At 38.2% G+C, this 18,957-nt stretch overlaps 1 long non-coding RNA gene across 1 annotated transcript; it reads left to right on the top strand.

Moving 5' to 3' along the window:
• Window positions 1–7,545: 7,545 nt before the first annotated feature.
• On the top strand, window positions 7,546–17,740 carry LOC124118586. Its single transcript, XR_006858505.1, has 2 exons — window positions 7,546–7,577; window positions 17,563–17,740. It is a non-coding gene; the product is annotated as an uncharacterized LOC124118586 (long non-coding RNA).
• Window positions 17,741–18,957: the final 1,217 nt, after the last annotated feature.

Genomic DNA, 18,957 nt, shown 5'->3' with positions numbered 1-18,957 from the left:
TGAGGTTTGGGATGGTTGCACCGAAGGACAAAGTGAGAAATTAGAACAATTACAATTAGAAGCTGCACGCATTGTAACTGGTCTACCTAAATATGCCCCCAGGCATTCATTATATTACGAAACCGGTTGGGAACCCTTAGTTGAGCGTAGAAAGAAACGTAAACTTTGTCTTTTCTTCAAAATTAATCATAACATGGCCCCTTCCTATCTAACAGATATTCTACCCAAAACCGTTGCTGCAAAAAACTCATACAGTCTCAGAAACTCTGAAAACATCAGTGTTCCTCTCAAAAGACTAAGACATTCGTGTGAATCCTTTTACCCATCGTCTATCCGATTGTGGAACTCTATTCCGTTATCAGATCGAAATTCTACGATTTCTTGTTTTAAAAATTCGCTACAAAAGCACAACCCCACGTCACCTGCGTACTTCGCTTATGGAAAAAGAAAATATAATATCTTACACACAAAACTGAGATACATGTGCAGTCAGTTGAACTATGATTTATATAGAATTGGTATAAAAGATCACCCGAACTGTACATGTTCGAATACATGTGAAAATGCATATCATTATCTCATCGAATGTCCATTGTTTAGTCATCAGCGTGAAATTATGTTAAACAGCCTTAAAAATATTGTTCATAACATACCTATTGATGTACACTTACTGTTACACGGCAATGCAGATCACGTTGTTACAGAAAATGAAGCTATATTTAAGGCAGTACAACATTATATATGTACAACTAAAAGATTCGTGTAAAGAACTGTTCATTCAATAATGTTACTCTCTCTCTCTCTCTCTCTCTCTCTCTCTCTCTCTCTCTCTCTCTCTCTCTCTCTCTCTCCCTCTCTCTCTCTCTCATCTATAGTGTTTTATGTTTTATGCATATATATTGAATTTGAAATTGTGAATATTTTGTAAATACCAGGGAGAGGGCATTCTAAGTTGGAAGAACTTGTCCCCCAATCCCGTTCACTCCTTGTGAATAAATATGTTTAAATCAATTACATCCTGTGAATTGTCACAGGGTTAAGACAAGCGTCATCACTGATCACACCTGCAAGTCCAGACAGACGCCACCCAACACGGTTGTTTAAGCTGAAATACTCTACCCAGCGCTAATAAGCGCTGCTATGTGGTGTGTGATTGGATTAATGTAAGGTTGGATTAAGGTGAGGATTCTCCTGTAAAGAGGACATTTTGTTTAGATAGAAATCAACTGATGCTTGAGAAGAGAGGGTGTCGCATTCATATAAAGTCGCATTTTTGGCTAGGGGCCAGATGCCAGAACGGTCTGGCGCAAAATTCACGCCGTTAGAGGCCTAAAACGTCACAAAAAACACCTAGCATAAACAACTCAACAACTCCCAGCGAAAAAGCAAATAACCTAGCAAACCACTTCTCGGCCACAAGTAGCAATAACAACTTCAGTGATAAATTCCAAAAAAAACTCAAAGCAGAAGCCAAACCTATCCAAGAACCAAATAATGATAACCTAGAAATAAACCAACCCTACACAATAGAAGAACTCAACCACGTACTCCAAAACAGGAAAAAGGGAACAGCCCCAGGTCTAGACTTAACTTCCTACCAAATAATAAAAAAACTCCCCCCCCCAAACTACTCCAGGAACTACTAAAACTCTATAATCTAATCTATCTTAACGGCCAGGTACCAACCCCTTGAAAGAGGCTCTAATCATCCCCATCCCTAAACCCGGTAAACCAACCAACCAAGCAAACTCCTATAGACCAATATCTCTTACCTCCAATCTATGCAAAGTAATGGAATCCATGGCCAAAAATAGACTTCAACACTACTTAACCCAAAACAATATAATAAACGCAGACCAAAGCGGTTTCACTCCTGGCCGCTCAACCTTAGATAACCTAGCCCGTCTTGAACAGGATATCAAAACGGGACAACTAAACAAACAATATACTACAGGCATCTTTCTGGACTTTTCAAAAGCATTTGATATGGTATGGCACAACGGGCTAATCCAAAAACTTTAAAAAATAGGACTAAAAGGTCAAATCTTAAACTACATCCAAAGCTTTCTTAAAAACCGCAAAATTACAGTGGGTATAGACCAGGCCTTGTCGGACCAGTGTCCACTAGAAAACGGCACCCCCCAAGGCAGCATTCTTAGCCCCACACTATTTAACATAATGATAAACGATCTCTTTAATGGCTTATCCCCTAAAATAAACACTTCCAAATTTGCGGATGACGGTGCCCTCTGGATCCGCTCCAAAAGTATTCTAATATCCCAGGACCTACTCCAAAAATCCCTAAACAAAATTCAACAATGGGCAGATAAATGGGGCTTCTCCCTCAACTCTGAAAAAACTACAGGAATAGTATTTAAACACAAAAATATGAGACAGGCCACCCCTATCCTCAAACTAAACAACAAACCAATCCAATTCCAGAAACAAACTAAGATCCTAGGCCTAATTTTCGACGAACATCTCTCCTGGGATGCTCACATCCAAAACCTAACCACCAAATGTAGCAAAGACTTACATACACTAAGATGTCTAACCGGCTCCAACTGGGGTGCCTCTAAAGATACCCTCCTCAGTCTCTATACATCCCTAATCAGATCCAAACTAGACTACGGCTGTGCCATATACGATACTTTAAACGAAATCTTAACCAAAAAACTAGACTCAATACAATACCAAGCCCTCAAACTAGTCACACGTACCCAACATGGCACCTCTCTCACTTCACTACAGGCCCTAACAGGAGAAATGCCACTAAATCTACGTAGGCAACATCTAACACTAAACTTCTTGGCAGCGTCCCAATCAAACCCTCTCCTCCAAAACCTTCTAAACGAAAACAAACGTCCCCAAAACCAGACACTAACTAGGAAACACCCTCTACTCACTCCAATATCCCAACGAATAATCAACTACCGTAACGAACACCAAATAGGCAACCAAAAACAAAACTTCAAACAATCCAACGTATTCACCCCAAAACTTAAAATCCCCAAAACTTAAAATCCCCAAAATAGACACATCCTTAGCCAACTCAATAAACAAACAAACCGATCCAAACATAGCTAAATCCACCTCACTAGCTTACATACATCAAAACTGGCCAAATTGGTGTCACATCTATACAGACGGATCTGCTGATCCGATCACAAATCCAAAGGTTTCGGAGTCCACATAGCCCAACCAAATAGACACACGCAATCTTTCCGACTCCCAAACAACCAATCCATCTTCACTGCAGAACTTATGGGTATCGCCACGGCCCTCCACAACCAACACACTAAAAACCATAAAAAAATCCTAATACTCTCAGACTCGCTAAGTGGACTTCAGGCCCTCCAAAACAAAAACACCAAAAATCGCCCCAAACTAATAAACCAAATTCTCAAAAGCGTAAATAACTTAACAGAGGCAGGCAAAGAGATAGTACTCATCTGGATCCCAGCCCACGTAGGAATATACGGAAACGAAAACGCCGACCAAGCGCTAAACAATCCCTCAAAATACCCGAAATAAGCCTTAAGCTACCAATAACTAAAGCAGAGATCAAAAGTATCAACAAACGTAAAATCACCCAAAGATGGCATAACCTCTATCAAAAAACAAACACCCAAATCATAAAAATCCTCAAAAAAAAACTTACAAAACCAAAAATCCTACACCCCTCCAAAAAAATCGATAGAATTATCACCAAACTCCAAACAGGTCACACCAAACTAAATAACCATCTCCTAAAAATAAAAAATCACGCAACCGGGAAGTGCCCACACTGCACACACCCAGAAACAATAGAACACGCACTCCTACATTGCACCCACTACCACACCCACCGAGCAACACTACAAACCCACCTAAACCTAAATAAAGCTCTTACCCTAGAAGCAATCCTAAATCCTCAAAATAATATAGAAAAATTCAAAGCCCTAGGCATATACCTAACAAAAACAGACCTAATAAATCGTATCTAAAAATAACCAAACCACCATAACCTAGCTTATAAAACAACCAACTCACCACTACACACTCCCTTAGTTCCAACCACACCCCCAAGGCATGTATTCCAAATTTCAAAATTTCCAAATCTTATATAAGCAACCACTAAACCCCCCTCTCTGGTTGCATACCTTTCGTTTCCCTTCAATCTTCACTAAATGGCCCGGCCGGGCCCGTGTGCGAAATACGCTTCAGTCGGAAAGCGCACGTAAAATCTCCTAATATAAGTAAGTAAGCTAGGGGCCAGCAGTCGCATTCTTTTGGAGACCCATTAATTTCACGTTTTACAGTAATTTATGAGTTTCAGATTTCTTTAGTTTTGCCAGTTCTAAATTAACTTCAGGTTGTATAGATTGCCACTGAGGCATTGCTGGTACTTTATATTCGGCAATAGCAGAACAGAACAGAACAGAACTTTATAACGCTCAGGCCGAGATCCTCGGCATATGAGGTACAAAATGACAGCAAAATACACATTATAATAGCGGATATGTGGTTAGCCGGAAGATTTTACAATTTGCATTACATATTTACAGAATTTACTAAGGTTTTTCAATTCAGATATCTCTTTACAAGTGAAAAGTCTTTGAAATTTAATCATATTAGAACTTTTAGAATATGTAGGTGGGATAAACAAAATTATTTCTTTAGTAAAATATGGAAATTTAAAAATATAGTGAAATTCATCTCCAATATCATCAATAAAACACAGTTTACATTTTCTTTCACAAACAGGTATCCCATTCCATCTTCCTTTTTCAATTGGTAAGTGGTGGCATGAAGTACGAAATAAAAGTAGAGGGATAGCTTTATTTAGGGGTAGGGACGTCAGATAATTTTCTAATTCAAATTGTGGTTTCAAGAGAGAATAGACTACACTTTTTTTTTTAATTTTCCACCTCAGAGCTCCAGGTTTGTTTTGCATGATCAGTTAAAATAGAGTGAGCTGTTGCTTTGAGCCAGGAAAATGAAACAGGAGACTGTGACAACCATACATAACTTAAACCAATATTGTTTAGAACATTTTGAATACATGAAAAGTCATAGTTGTAAACACCTGTATTATGGATGTTATATACAATAGAGTAAATGATTAAAGATATTTTGCTGGATTTATCTGTAAGTAATTTCGACCAAAAGGTTAACATACGGGTTTTAACATCAACAGATAACGGAACTCTACCTAGTTCACCGTAAAGCATGCATAAAGGGGTACTCTTTTTAACAGGTAATAATTTTCTCATGAAACGAATATGTACATTTTCAATTTGTTTTAGATTAACAAAACCCCATAATTCACAACCATATAATAAGATTGGTTTTACCATTGTGTCAAAAAGATATAATTGGCATTGAATTGATAAATTAAGGTTTCGGCTTTTACGTAGTACGAAATACATGGATTTTGTAGCCTGTTGACATAGATTACCAATGGATGCTTTAAAAGAACACTTTTTATCAAATATAACACCAAGATATTTGTATTCAGTGACATATTCTAATAGAACACCATGGAGATAAATATCTTTACTCATATCATTTTTATTACCACCAAATATTAGAATTTTAGTTTTATCAATATTGATAGTTAATTTCCAAATTCAAAATTTCCAGATTCAAAATGCTTGATAGCTTTTTGGAGATTCGTTTTTGAGGAAGTGAGAAGGACAGTGTCATCGGCATTTTAAAAGAGCAAACAATTTAATAGATAAATCTAGCATGGAATGTGTTATTTCTGAGTTAATTAATAGACCTGGTCATTTAGAAACAAAGAAAATAGAACAGGTGATAATTTTTCTCCTTGTCTAACTCTTACAAGGCAAGGGAAAAAATCTGATTCAATGCTATGTACCTTTACACACGATTTTATACCACTATACATGGATTTCAAAATTCTGAAACATTTGCCATCTATACCTTGGCTGAACAGTTTACTCCACAAGGCAGTCCTTCTTACATTATCAAAAGCCTTTTTAAAAACAATAAAACAACAAAATAATTTCTTTTTTCTTGATTTAAATAAATCTACAAGGCATTTAAGGGTGAATATGTGATCAGTTGTAGAATATTTTTTACGGAAACCAGTCTGCGCTTCAGATGAAATAGTTTGGTCTTCTATAACATTTTGGATTCTATTACTAATAATGCTTGTAAAGAGTTTGCCAAAACAACTTAAAAGACTGATAGGTCTATAATTTTCTGGATCATATTTGTCACCTTTACCTTTATAAATAGGACGAATTATACCACTGAGCCACTCACAACACCATCATCTAAAGTTTTGTTAAATAACCTTACATATACAGGTAGCATAATGACTTGAGTGGTTTTAATATATTCATTAATAATTTTATCAGGGCCACATGCTTTATTATTTTTCAAATTTGCTATGGCAATCAAAATGGCAATCAAAATGGCACCATTCAAAACAGAGTTACAATCTTCAATGTTTATATCAAATTGATCAGTGAGATCATCAGACTCTTCATCAGGTGCATCATTTAATTTCTGAAAATATGTAAAAACTTCCTCGAGTGGCAGAAAGATTTAAATGAGCATCCTTGACATGGGATTCCATGCGAATGCCAAGTGGTGGAATTGAGTGTGGTTTTCTGTCATACAAATTCTTATACGGAGGAATAATTAAATTTTCGTTGTGTTCATGGAAATTCCTGCATTCTGATTAGCTGAATTGGTCACGTGTTATTGCATTCATTTCCCAATGAATGTAAAGAATTAAGCCACGCCCACCGCAGCGCACTACCTTTATTACTGCGGAATGTCGGGGAATCCCAATATTACAGTCGAGGGAATTCCCTTTCTGCTCACGTGTATCGTCATGCACAGGACATTTACCGACTTTCATGCATATTCATTGTCCAAACTACCCTTTGAAACCGAAGGCCGAGAATGAATGAAACAGCAAACGTGCAGGCTCGCTCGCCTGTTTTTTCCCCGCTCGCCTCGGTTCAACTTTCATGTCTTCGGGTTTCATTTCTAACTAGCATTTCTCCATCTGTGTTTTACCGTTATCAGGGAAGTAATGTTTGAATCATGCAGTAAATGACTATGTTATTTGAAACAGCCGCCTTCTCTCGGACATATTTCTTCCGGTTCGTTACACTCTGACTGTTGCAGTTCTTTTCGCCTCCTGCCTTAATTGACAGGTCCAATGAACATTGTTTTAATCCCACTCTCCGTTGATTTGCTACTGACTGTGTAGGCGTGTCAAGTTATGTGCATAAATTAAACGATCACCTGATTCATGTCACGCCACTGTATGTATTCCTACACCTGGAATGTTTATCAATGTCGTCATTTTTGTCTGTTTTGATATATGCAACTGTTTTGGGTTAAACTATTGTAGATAAAACATGTTTTACGTTGTCGAATTTAATTATAAGCATTGACTGTATATTTTTTTCGGTTCATTGAGGTATGAATCGAAAAGCCGATGTGCAAACTTTTGTAAGAATCTGCTACGCGGATTCATACAGTTTGCACATCGGTTTTCGATTCATACCTCAATGAACTGAAAGAAATACACAGTCAATACAAGGTAAAAGGTAAGGATGAGATGGATTGGAGCGAAGTGACGTATTGTAATGCCAGTTTTATGCGTCTCAAATTGAGACAGGGTTAATATGGCTTCACATACAAACTGTCAATGGGCGATGTCCTAAATGCTCCAAGGCACAATCGAAGTCTTTGATGGTGAATGGTGTCGAGTTCTCGGATATATGATTTACAGGCTGAACCGTAAATGTAACAACCATAGTCAAGTTTGGATCTTATCAAGGTTCTATAGATGTGCAAAAGTGTGTCTCTATCTCCACCCCATTTAGCATTTGATACCACTTTAAGAATATCAAGAGCTTTCAAACATCTAGCCTTCAGATATTTATTATGAGGTATAAAAGATAATTTATCATCAAAGATACGAAATACCCAAAAACTTTGTTTCTTTGACCACTTTGATGGAAATATTATTCAAAGTCAATTCTGGATCTTTATGTACCTTCCGTTAGTTGCAAAAATGGACACAACAGGTTTTTTAGTTTTCGAAAACTTAAAACCGTTTTCTTGAGACCATTTATGTATTTTATTTAGACAGAGTTGTAACTGTCTTTCAATGGTATTCATTTTGACACCAGGCATGATATATTAAAATCATCAACAAATAACAAACCATCAATATTGTCATTTAAGACTTTAGCAACACTGTTGATTTTTATGCTAAATAGTGTCACTGATAAAATACTGCCCTGGGGGACCCCCATTTCCTGATCAGACAGACAGACAGACAAATTTATTCGGTACTTCAGGCCACCGGCCCATAATACAATGGAAATATACTGTATATATATATTTGCATGCTGAGTAGATTTAATTATGATTTACCGTTCCACACTGTTTCCTTTCGATGGTTAATGACTTGGGAGAGAAATTTACCTAAGCCTTTTATAATTTGTTCGTTTTCAGCTGACATATAAGTCTTATAAAATTCTCAATAGAGGGAGGGGTAACGAGACGCTTGGGAAAAGAGTTTCTTCTTGCTCTAGAATACTGGTCACAAATCATAAGAACATGGAATTCATCTTCTACATGTTTATGTCCCTTTGAAAAACAGAAAGTGCAGACACGTTCATTATATGGGATGTTGTTGTGACGCCCCAGTTCAACAGCAAGTCTGAAATTATTACATCAGAATATGGCTATAGTGAGTGAGTTGGGTTTAACGCCGCTTTTAACATTATTCCAGTTATATCGCGGCGTGTCAGCTTAATGTGGGAGGAAAGCCCGAAGTGATGCAGGTCTCAAAAGTTTACCACTTCGGTGAAACCCACAAGCACGGGTATGGTGCTGACAAACCTAGAAACATAATCGGGGCGAACCGGGATTCGAACCCACAATCATAGGTTTCTGGCGAGGCCAAGGGACGCAACTCTGCACAGCGAATCAAGGCGCCTTAGACGACTGGGGCACCCGTGCCCCCCAACATGGCTATAAGTCTACGTTGGTAAGAAGACATATCACAAGTAATATGTGATTCCACATTTAGTAATGACTTGAACTGTGCGTAGTAATTGCATTTCGTTGATGATGTCAGGGGAAAATGCCAATTTTGAGTGAGGCAGTCGTAAAAGCTTCGTTTAAAATCTGTCATGAAATGTTGAATATTACCAATATCTTGGCTTAGCCAAACAAAACCAAATCCAAACTGAAATAAAATCATTCTAATATGTGATGCCCATGTAATTTTACCATTATCATCAAGAGATTTTAGTATATAATAAGCTTGGATGGGTAGCCTGTGTTGTTCCATCTGAATTAGTCTGCACCAATACTTGACTGCTCTTGACATGTAGTTATACTGTAGGGGGATCCTACCACAGGCTCCTAGAACCATGTTGTTGTTGGTGAACTTATTTACTTTCAAAAAGAATTTGCAGAATCTGTTATGGTCACTCTCAATAATGTTACAGTAGCTGGTTCCCCAGATCTCTGATCCATAACATAGGATTGGTGAAATCATAGCATCAAAAATATTAAAAAGATCATGGTGATTAATATATCCAAATTGTTTTTGATAATTATATATTGATAGAAGTGCTTTCCTTGCCTGGGCTGCTAGACATGCTTGGGCCTTGGTCCAAGATAACTTTGGTAAGAAAATAATTCCTAAATATCTGTACATGTTGATAAGTTCTATCTGTTGACCATTCAAAAACCACTTTTCATAACTGCGAAGAGGACCTCCATTCTGAAATACTATTATTTTAGTCTTATTCAGATTGACTTTCATACTTATTTCAGGGTACTTATTTTCTTTTGAAGCTGGAAAGCAGTATCAGAGACGGTTGACACATCATCAGCAAATAACAGTGCAAATACATCAGGGATATGAGTAGATATAAACACACCTCTACCACCTTCTTCCTCCAACATTGAAACTAACAGATTAATAAATATGATGAAGATCCGAGGGCTTAAGATACACCCCTGACGAGTACCCATGGTACACTTGAAGTATGGCGATAGTCCACAAACAGTTCTCACACATGCACATAGTGTTGAATACATCTGAATTATAAACTTGAGAAATTTACCTTTAACTCCCAGTTGAAGGAATCTGTTAAATAACATTTTGTGGTTCACACTGTCAAAAGCTTTTGAAAAGTCTATAAAAAGACAATAAAACCTTCCATTTCTCGTTTTATAAATATTTGTTGACCATAGCTTGTAGGGTAAATATCTGGTCAATAGTGGAATAATTTTTTCTGACGCCAGCTTGAAATTCAGAAATAATATAGTTGTTATCACACCAATGTTGAAGTCTGTTGTTAACTACACTGTACTGTTGTAAGAACTTTACACAGTGAATTTATCAAGGAAATGCCTCTGTAATTATTTGGGTCTGAGAAGCTGCCTGATTTGTGTAGGGGACAAATAATACTCTTGCCCCAGCTACTAGGAAATATACCACCGTCATAAAGTTTATTGAATAGTTTTGTTAATAATGGTGAGATATAGTTCTTAGTTGCTTTAAAGAATTCGTTAACTATGCCATCTGGGCCAGGAGATTTGCTTGTTTTGAGCAATTTCAAACTTGCATTAATTTCCTCTTGTGTAAAAGGGTCATTTAATTCACATAAATAGTCACTGTCATCTGCATCTGTGTATTCCCATATTGGGTCACTGTAATCATAGCTGCAGTCAGAATTACAGTTCAACAGGTTATTTAGATGCTCAAACCACTGATCTACTGTTATGTTGGAAGGATTCTTATGATTTACTCTGCAGGATTTTAACACTTTCCAAAAAGATTTTGAATCATGTCTGGATGCACTGAGAATTTCCCTCTGTTTATGGCAATAATCTTCCTTTTTCAAATAAAATGTTTCTTTAAATTTCCTTTTACATTCTATATATATAGCAATACCCTGTCCATATTGCCTATGGAGCCTTAGAGCTGCATATTTCTTTTGTTTTAATACTTCCAGCTGATCATCCCACCAAGGTGGCTGTGGTGATATGTCAGTTAACTTACTACCTTTGTACACTTTTTTAAACTCTTCTGCAGCACTATGGTAAATGTCTGTTAAAGCATCTACACTGTCTTCTACATTTTCTCAATCTGTTTGTATATACTGTCACAATATGTTAAAAAGAGATCTTGGAAATTCACCATAAATGATTTACTGTTATATGGGCACCATGTATACTTGGTCCATCTTTCTTGCTGAGCTGAATCTTGATGGTTTTCATCACCAATATGATGATTATTAAAAACATTGGGGTTGCTGTTGGATTCCTCAGAGTAATTAAGTGGAAAGTCAATAGTACAGTAAAGAGGGAAGTGACTAGATTCATCTCTCTCATGAACACCAAAGGAGCTAAAATGTGGAAATAAATCTGTACTTGCCAGAAAATAGTCCACCACACTGGCACCATTGTGAGTGATACAAGTAAAGTTCCCATCCATATCATCAAATAGCCGCCCGTTTAGTACATGGACATCATGTGTGCAACATAATTCTGCTCATTTGACACCATAACTGTTGTATCGAGTGTTATCCTTTGTTTTACGGGGAATATCCAACCCATCAGTTGGATAGTCATCACTGTTCTCATGGATGAAGTTGAGATCATCAGCTGGGATATAATCCAGAAATGTACGCATCCTTGCATTGAAATCTCCAGCAAGTAGTAGGTAATGATTGTTATAGATATTTATGATTGTCTCAATATATCCCTCAAGACGACTTATGGGATCAATGTTAGCCTCATTATAAACGGGAGTTTTTAGGCGAGATATAAACAAATATTAAAACTGAATCTTTTTGTAATCCAAAATAACTTGTTTGAAAGTGCAAAACAACACAGTCGATAATTGAATGACATATTCGACGAATAAGATTGTTCTTGATGAAATTATCTTTCACCAATACGGTTACACCACCACTGTAACGGCCACGTTGTTTATGTTTAGGTCGACAAAAGTGAAATGATTGAAAATCAGACAATAGATGGCCAAAGTCATCTTCCTGCTTAACAAACGACTCACAGAAACTAATAATGTCGTATCTACTGCAGAACTGTTTAAAATCACTAAATGAAGAGCTCACGTGTTTGTACAATCCATCAATATTCCAACTGAGAATACTACAACTTGTGCCTTGGCCTTCTCCTCATCTCCATGTTGTCGATCGCGGGCCTCTGTCCGGAGTGCTCTCCCTTCCATTTCCGGGTCCAGATTCTGACGTAAACAAAGGGGCGTGTATGTGCTGTTGGTAAGATTGCGTGCCTATGATGTTTGTTAATATCCTGTTTCCATTGGTCGTGCATACATTCATTGTCTTCACACTGTCGTATACAAACACCATGAGTTTGTCGTGTCGAATTTTCGGTTTTAATCCGGCTTTTAGAGCTTCAGAATATAATGGAGCTAAGGAGCGTCGGGCCTCGCGTACATGCTGTGTTAGGTCCTCTGTGACTCTGTACTGTGGGTTTTGTTGACCTTTGAATTTCCTTTTAGCCGCATATAGAATGTTGTTCCTCGTATTTGTAATAACGAAATTTGCAATAATAGGTTTTTTTATATTCCCATTGCATAATCGATGAGCTCTTGTGATAAGTATATCGTCTGCTTCAGTGATATCCAATTTTTCCTTCATGAATTCTCGAACTTTGCGCTCCGAAGTTTCCCAAGTTTCGTTCTATATCATATATCTCAGATAATGTGGAACTTTAAATGTTCTATCTTCTAAAAAACTTGTGATAAAATGAGGCATAAGGCCACGAAGACTCATATTATGGAGATCTTTTAAGATGCCATATTTCCATGTTGTATCGTATGCCTTCTCCAAATAAAAAAAGATTGATACTACATGTTGTTTATTAATAAAACCATTGCATACAAATGACTCCACGAGATGATCAATGCTGCTCCTCTGATGCCTGAAACCGGATTGAATATCAGTTATCAGGTTATTAGATTCCAAATACTAGACAAGATGCCTGTTGATCATTCATTCCATGGTTTTGCAGATGCAAGTTGTTAAAGCTATTGGTCAGTAATTAGAAGGATTCGTGTGATCCTTCCCTGGTTTTGGTACAAGAATGATAGTAGCCTCATGCCAAGAAGAAGGAAAATTACCTGATTCCCAAATATTATTGAAAATGAACAAGAGGGGTAAAAGAGATGACTCAGGTAGATGTTTTAATAATTGACAATGGTTATCATCTGGCCCAGATGCTGTATCATGAGCTTTGTTTATAGCCTCTTGCAGTTCATTTAAGGAAACAGATTCATTGTAGTCTTCAGAATTATCGGATTTGAAATTAAGAATCTTCCTTTCCTTTTGATTTTGATACCTTTGAAATTTAGGATCATAGTTGGCAGGCGATGAATTATTACTAATTGTCTCTGCCAGCTTATTAGCAATGTCTTTTTTGGAAGTTAATGTCTCAGCATCAGCTGTTAAGTGTTGAACACTGCTAGGGGACCCTTTACCTTTTATCCTTCCAACCATATTGCATACTTTATTGAGTGGTATACGTGTAGTCAGTTTGGAAACAAAATGCCTCCAGCTGCTTAGTCTGTTTTGCTTAATGGTTCTATGAGCTTTTGCTCTTGATATCCTTAAGTGTTTTAAATTATCTTGAGACGGATGTTTATTAAAAACTCTTTCAGCCTTCTTCCTGGTCTTTCTAGCTTTTTTGCAATCTTCATTGTGCCATGGTGTACTAACACGTGGAGTTGTTGAGGTTTTAGAGAATGTTTCAGTGCCATCATTGAGTAATGCATCAGAAAACAGTTTGATTTGATCATTATCATTTATAAGATGATCAACTTTCAATTTAGTACAGCACAAAGAACTAAAAGACAGCCAATCAGCCTTGGAAAATTGCCATTTGGAAATGGAACTATCCACAAAGGGAGATATAGCTTTAAGCACGGTAGGAAAGTGATCACTGCCGCACAAAACACCGTGAACAGACCACAAAAATTAATTAAAAAGTGATGGGTCAGAAATGGACAAATCCAAAGCTTGGTATGTACCTGTTGCCGGGTGGAGGCATGTGTTACATCCATCATTAAGCAGACATAGACTATGCTTAACCTGAATGTCTTCAAGTACTTTTCCCTTGTCATTATGTGTAGATGAAACCCATAAGGGGTTGTGACCATTTAAGTCACCCACTATAGTGAACGGCTTGGGAAGCTGGTCAATGAGATTATCCAGATCTCTGATTTGGAGAGCGTATAATGTAGGTATATATACTCTTCAAAAAAAGAAACTTGACACTGACTTTCAAAATGTAACATAATTCGATTGTTTCAAAATAGGACACAGAAACCATAATTGAAACACTGTTTGAAGATCAATGTACACAATGTGCAAAACATTAATCGTGTCACCTAGGTAGACACACGTACACGTTACAGTTAATGTCACAGGGGTACAGAAAATGTCAGTATCGGTTGTGTCAGTAAACAGTACATTTCTCCACCTTGCACGTGCCCATCTAACCCTCTGTTGGCACCAAAGCAGATGGTCCGCCAGATGACATGGAGTCAATACATGACGTCGAACAGGTCTTCGTGCAAAAAGTCAAGCCTCCCTCAGTCTGATGCGTACCGTTTGATTTATATATTCTGCGTACCCCAGGGATCTGTGTGGTTGTAGGCGTGGCTGTGGTAGTGCGGTCTCGGAGGTGTAGCAGCCGGGTGTATCGATCTTGTGCTTGGGTTGTCACCCTTGGTCTTCCTGACCTTGGTCTGTCGTCAACTCTGTTGGTTTTGTTGAATCGGGTCCACAGTGTGGAGATTGTCTGTCAGGATACGCCAAAGTGCCTGGCCACTTCTTGCTGAGTTGCTCCAGCTTGTAATCTCCAAATGGCGTTGTTCCGTTGAGCTGCATTCAGTCTTGGCATTCTGTCACCGCCTCTACTGCCGTTATAAGGACTGTATGCGTTTGGATGAAGCTGTAAAATTGATCCCCAAACGCTACGTTTATGTGCTTTGCATGTGTTTTCGCGAATTATAGACACATCATCTTTCTGTTTGACTTATTTGGTTCTCATTTAATGTAATTATTTTAGATATATGGCAAAAAGTGGTTTTACATCTATGTCAAGTTTCTTTTTTTGAAGAGTATATAAAGAGCACATGTTATTGCAACATGTAAAGTTAGTCGTACTGCAACAGCCTGTAAATTAGTATTTAGTACAATGGGGCTATAATTTGCTTCAATTCCTCGACAATTCCATTGTATTAGAGTAATATTCATTGTGGGTGTGTTATGGGAGATCGCTTCCAACTTTTTTTTCTTAGGAGAATGGCTCCTAGGGCGGGTGCTCTGATTGGCTGACACTTCCATGTCATCTATAAACACCGAATTTGTTGAAAATGGACACAGTGTCTCGGTATTGCTGGAAGGTGAAATTGAAGCTGCCAACCTCCTTGCATCTGAAAAACTGATGTTCTTCTCAATTTTTATGCGCCAGGTGGCCATTTTGAACTTCAAAACTGGACACTCTTTAGAGGAGGACATGTGAGGACCGAAGCTATAAACACATTTGAATTCAAATTCACATGAGTTGCCATCATGATCTCCTCCATCACAACGATAACAAGCGGCATGTTTTGGACATGTTTTCTGTCCATGGCCAAACTTCTGGCACTTGAAAAACCTGAGAGGATTAGGAAGATACATGTCAATTCACATAGAGAAACATCCTACTTTAATTGATTGAGGTAGCTTCAGAACATCAAATGTAAGCAGGTAGGTATTGGATGGTGAAAAGATTCCATCCTTCTTAAAGGTGAAACGTTTTGCCTCAACTACACCCTGCATAGGTAACTGACTTACAATGTCACCAGTAGATAGATCAGCAAGACTCTTATCTCTGTGTTGGATAATGCCTTTGCTGAAGTTCAGGGACTTGTGTGGATAACATGTTATGGGTATTTTAGCACAAAATTTGGCTTCCAGTAGGTTAGCTGCCCGGCCTCTTTTGACACATTCTATAAGAATTGCACCAGATCTAGTTTTGGTGACATTCTTCACAGTTCCAGCAATACCCTGAATTGCTTTTTCTAATAAAAAGGGAGAACAAGATGTTAACTGTTTTTCACTAGATTCAGCAACAATGAATCGAGGCAAGGTGTCACCTTCAGAGTAACAGAGTCTGGTTATAATATCTTCCTCATCATCAGTATCCTCAGTATGATAACGTTTTTGTTTTTGGGATTTTTAAGTAGCCATGGTAGTATAATTGTGTTTCCACCTCCTGGCTCCCCTCCCACCATGGAGCGTCAACAAGGACATTGCCAAATGCCTGTGGTCCTCCAACAGGCGGCACCAAGGATACCAAGAGGGTATACTCAAGCAGAAACATTACAAAGGATGAACTATCAGATTGGCCCATAAGCCACCACCTTCTGGGCTTTAAGACTCTAGGCCAAATTGCAAATAATTCAACATATAAGCATACATATTTGGTTTGAATACAATTTAAGCAGAAGTAAACTTTGCCTAATGAAAACTAAATTGGGTAAAATCTGTGCTGATAAAGATAATGCACAGCGCACGGCATGACCAGCCGATTGAGAGGACTGGGCCCATCCTACCACCCGTCTAGATAAGTTAGGGTCAAAGTGGTGTGTTGGACTGAGGAACACTATTGTCGGCTCCCTTCCTCTACTGACACAGGGGCGCAACCCATGGCAAACAGGTTGCCCAATTTGTCCCCTTCTTCTGACAAGCAATGGGGTGCTGTGAACACATTCTACCCTGGGTCCACACGGGGGAAGAGGTTGCTCTTCACGAGCGCCTACTACCAAGTAGGGCCCATCCCATCCTAAACCTAGCTTTTGATTGGCCTTAGGGGGATACTATCGCCAAACAAAGGAGCCTCCTTCACATGATCTTGCCTTAAACTTATGGTCATAGTTTCTCTTTTGTAATTGAGCTACCTAGCTGGTCATTTGCAAACTGAAATATGCCTTGCATGGTCTCCCTCAACCATTTCACGTATTCATAGGGCAACTGTCACAATCAGTTGCAGGTGGGGTATCCACCATGAGATGTATAGGTAGACTCACTAAAGTCTTCTCGACCCAACATCATTAGGTTAGGCGAACAGTGAGTGCTCTTTTGTTCAGAAGCTCTGTACGCAGTTAGTAAGTATGGTAGATGGTCGTCCCAAGCTAATGGTTCCTGATAAGAGTAAATGCTCAGCATCTGCTTTAAGGTCCTATTGAAGTGTTCAACTAACCCGTATGATTGAGGTCTATAAGGAGTAGTTCTGGTTTTGTTAATCCCTAACAAACGGCACACTTCTGTTAATAAATGGGACTCGAACTCTCTTCCCTGATCAGTGTGAATCTGCTCTGGACATCCAAACCTTCAGATCACCTCAGACACCAATTTGTCGGTGACAGTTAACACTGTATGATCTCTCAATGCAAATGCTTCCTTCCATTTGGGGTAATAAAATCTCCAACTACCATAATGTACTCATTGCCATTTCTACTTATAGGTAAAGGACCAACAATATCTATGGCCAGAGATTCCATAGGAGCCCGTACAGTAAACTGTTGTAATGGAGACCTGCCTCGTCCTAGACCTGATTTACAGCATGCACACAAGTCTCAAGATTTCAACCATCCTTTAATGTCCTTAGACATTCCTGGCAAATAAAATCTTGTTTTGATAGATGTCATAGTTTTATCTCGACCATAGTGCCCAGCTGTACGTGAAGTAAATATTCAAAAATTGATGTACGTACAGCTGTTGGTCCTACTTACTGTAAACGAATGCCAAAAATATCAGATTCTACCTTGCGGTACAGCAGTCTATACTCCAGACTAAGATCTTCCCCATTGTCCCCATAGCATCTTTGCATCTGAACTCCAATCTATGATTTCTGATTTCTCAGGGGCAGTTATGAGAAATTGCTTTAAGTGATCAAACGCCTTCTCACAATCATTATTCCATTCAAATGGGATACCCTTTCAAGTGAGCTGCACTACAGGAGAAGCGATATCCGAGAAGTTTTGTACAAACTGCCTATAGTAACCTACAAGACCAAGAAACTGCGAATATCTGACCGGGTTTCCGGGCTAGGCCAGCTTTTGACAGCTTCTACCTTTTCTGGACTACATCTAAGACCATTTGTTGAGACTATGTGTCCTAGAAAAGCAACTTCCGATCGAAAGAGCATACACTTTTTAGGTTTGAGTTTCAAATTAGCCTGTTGAAAGTGAATGAAAACCAACCTAAGACTGAAATCTGACCCAAAATCGATGACAAAACTGAGCAATTTAAACTTAAACCTTCAGTCATATTTTCACTTGAATTTTAAATTTAGTTTTCAGAAGCAAAATATACCTAGAAATTGAATCATAAAACCCGATTCTGGTCTCGGCACCAAGTCTGTAATAGGCGCTCCCTAAAGCCTGTGATAGGCGCCCAGTGACAGTAGAACTATAAAAATAGTTGACAAAAGGTCTGATGTTTTACTGCGTGCTTTGTGTTCTCTTTTCCCTACACAGTATTCTTTTGTCTTTATGTTCTAAGAGGCTCCTTCCTGACCGGGTTACCAATTCTAATTATAGATAAAGCACAAAGAGTGAAGTTTGATTTAAAGTTTATTTAACAAAAAAATAAACAGGGAACAAAATCGTCCTCCTCCTAGTTATAACCTACATATCTCTGGAATCCTTTATGATCCTGTTTTATATTATCAAAGTGAATTCTTTTTTGTTTAAACCATATTCCTATTTTGTTAGCTGTGAGGGATTTAGAGAGGATGTTTACAGAGCCGGCTGCGCAGAAGTATATGACAAAAGTAATGAAGATTGAGGCAAGAGAGGTGGTGGGGGAGGTTGGAGTGTTGGAAATGTCCAATTTCCTTTATTTGGTTCCCTACCCA

Source organism: Haliotis rufescens, unplaced genomic scaffold (assembly GCF_023055435.1).
Source record: "Haliotis rufescens isolate VD_foot unplaced genomic scaffold, xgHalRufe1.0.p SCAF_2, whole genome shotgun sequence".
Lineage (NCBI taxonomy): Eukaryota > Metazoa > Mollusca > Gastropoda > Lepetellida > Haliotidae > Haliotis > Haliotis rufescens.
This window is presented reverse-complemented; position numbering and strand designations above follow the sequence as displayed.